The sequence below is a fragment of the Mesoplodon bidens genome (assembly GCF_964165515.1).
Source record: "Mesoplodon bidens genome assembly, chromosome: 3".
Lineage (NCBI taxonomy): Eukaryota > Metazoa > Chordata > Mammalia > Artiodactyla > Ziphiidae > Mesoplodon > Mesoplodon bidens.
The window spans coordinates 99,801,082-99,804,065 of record NC_138178.1 but is presented as its reverse complement, the minus strand read 5'-3'; positions in this window follow the sequence as shown (position 1 = coordinate 99,804,065).

The window sequence follows — 2,984 nt, the reverse complement described above, 5'->3', positions numbered from 1 at the left end:
CACTTGAGAAAAATGTGTATTCTGTTGTTTTTGGATGGAATGTCCTATAAATATCAATTAAGCCCATCTTGTTTAATGTATCATTTAAAGCTTGTGTTTCCTTATTTATTTTCATTTTGGAAGATCTGTCCATTGGTGAAAGTGGGGTGTTAAAGTCCCCTACTATGATTGTGTTACTGTCGATTTCTCCTTTTATGGCTGTTAGTATTTGCCTTATGTATTGAGGTGCTCCTATGTTTGGTGCATAAATATTTACAATTGTTATATCTTCTTCTTGGATTCATCCCTTGATCATTATGTAGTGTCCTTCTTTGCCTCTTCTAGTAGTCTTTATTTTAAAGTCTATTTTGTCTGATATGAGAATTGCTACTCCAGCTTTCTTTTGGTTTCCATTTGCATGGAATATCTTTTTCCATCCCCTTACTTTCAGTCTGTATGTGTCTCTAGGTCTGAAGTGGGTCTCTTGTAGACAGCATATATATGGGTCTTGTTTTTGTATCCATTCAGCCAATCTGTGTCTTTTGGTGGGAGCATTTAGTCCATTTACATTTAAGGTAATTATTGATATGTATGTTCCTATTCCCATTTTCTTAATTGTTTTGGGTTCGTTATTGTAGGTCTTTTCCTTCTGTTGTGTTTCTTGCCTAGAGAAGTTCCTTTAGCATTTGTTGTAAAGCTGGTTTGGTGGTACTGAACTCTCTCAGCTTTTGCTTGTCTGTAAAGGTTTTAATTTCTCCATCAAATCTTAATGAGATCCTTGCTGGGTAGAGTAATCTTGGTTGCAGGTTTTTCTCCTTCATCACTTTAATTATGTCCTGCCACTCCCTTCTGGCTTGTAGAGTTTCTGCTGATAGATCAGCTGTTATCCTGATGGGGATTCCCTTGTGTGTTATTTGTTGTTTTTTCCTTGCTGCTTTTAATATGATTTCTTTGTGTTTAATTTTTGACAGTTTGATTAATATGTGTCTTGGCGTATTTCTCCTTGGGTTTATTCTGTATGAGACTCTCTGTGCTTCCTGGACTTGATTAACTATTTCCTTTCCCATATTAGGGAAGTTTTCAACTATAATCTCTTCAAATATTTTCTCAGTCCCTTTCTTTTTCTCTTCTTCTTCTGGAACCCCTATAATTCGAATGTTGGTGCGTTTAATGTTGTCCCAGAGGTCTCTGAGACTGTCCTCTGTTCTTTTCATTCTTTTTTCTTTATCTTGCTCTGCAGCAGTTATTTCCACTATTTTATCTTCCACCTCACTTATCCGTTCTTCTGCCTCAGTTATTCTGCTATTGATCCCATCTAGAGTATTTTTTATTTCATGTATTGTGTTTTTAATCGATGCTTGATTCATCTTTAGTTCTTCTAGGTCCTTGTTAACTGTTTCTTGCATTTTGTCTATTCTATTTCCAAGATTTTGGATCTGGGAAATAGAATCTTGGATCATCTTTACCATCATTCTTCTGAATTCTTTTTCAGGTAGACTGCCTATTACCTCTTCATTTGTTAGGTCTGGTGGGTTTTTATCTTGTTCCTTCTCCTGCTGTGTGTTTTTCTGTCTTCTCATTTTGCTTATGTTACTGTGTTTGGGGTCTCCTTTTTGCAGGCTGCAGGTTCGTAGTTCCCGTTGTTTTTGGTGTCTGTCCCCAGTGGCTAAGGTTGGTTTAGTGGGTTGTGTAGGCTTCCTGGTGGAAGGTACTAGTGCCTGTGTTCTGGTGAATGAGGCTGGATCTTGTCTTTCTGGTGGGCAGGTCCACGTCTGGTGGTGTGTTTTGGGGTGTCTGCGGACTTTTTATGATTTTAGGCCACCTCTCTGCTAATGGGTGGCGTTGTGTTCCTGTCTTGCTAGTTGTTTGGCATAGGGTGTCCAGCACTGTAGCTTGCTGGTCGTTGAGTGAAGCTGGGTGCTGGTGTTGAGATGGAGATCTCTGGAAGATTTTCGCCGTTTGATATTATGTGGAGCTGGGAGGTCTCTTGTGGACCAGTGTCCTGAAGTTGGCTCTCCCACCTCAGAGGCACAGCACTGACTCCTGGCTCCTCAATTTGGGATGATTTGTTGTCCATTCATGTATTCCACAGATGCAGGGTACATCAAGTTGATTGTGGAGCTTTAATCCGCTGCTTCTGAGGATGCTGGGAGAGGTTTCCCTTTCTCTTCTTTTTTCTCACAGCTCCTGGGTCTCAGCTTTGGATTTGGCCCCGCCTCTGCGTGTAGGTCGCCGGAGGGCGTCTGTTCTTTGCTCAGACAAGACAGGGTTAAAGGAGCAGCCTCTTCGGGGACTCTGGCTCTCTCAGGCCGGGCGGGAGGGAGGGGCACGGAGTGCGGGGCGAGCCTGCAGCGGCAGAGTTCGGCGTGACGTTGCACCAGCCCGAGGCGCGCCGTGCGTTCTCCCAGGGAAGCCGCCCCTGGATCCCGGGACCCCGGCAGTGGCGGGCTGCACAGGCTCCCGGAAGGGCGGTGTGGACAGTGACCTGCGCTCGCACACAGGCTTCTTGGCAGCGGCAGCAGCAGCCCCAGCGTCCCACGCCCGTCACTGGGCTCCGCGCTTTCAGTCGTGACTCGCGCCCGTCTGTGGAGCCCCTTTAAGCAGCGCTCTTAATCCCCTCTCCTCGCGCACCAGGAAACCAAGAGGGAAGAAAAAGTCTCTTGCCTCTTCGGCAGCTCCAGAGTTTTCCCGGACTCCCTGCCGGCTAGCTGTGGCACATTAGCCCCCTTCAGGCTGAATTCTCGCCGCCAGCCCCAGTCCTTTCCCTGCGCTCTGACCGAAGCCCGAGCCTCAGCTTCCAGCGCCGCCCGCCCTGGCGGGCGAGCAGACAAGCCTCTCGGGCTGGTGAGTGCCGCTCGGCACCGATCCTCTGTGCGGGAATCTCTCCGCTTTGCCCTACCCAGGTATGTGGGGAGTTTCTTGCCTTTTGGGAGGTCTGGGGTCTTCTGCCAGCATTCAGTAGGTGTTCTGTAGGAGTTGTTCCACGTGTAGCTGTATTTCTGGTG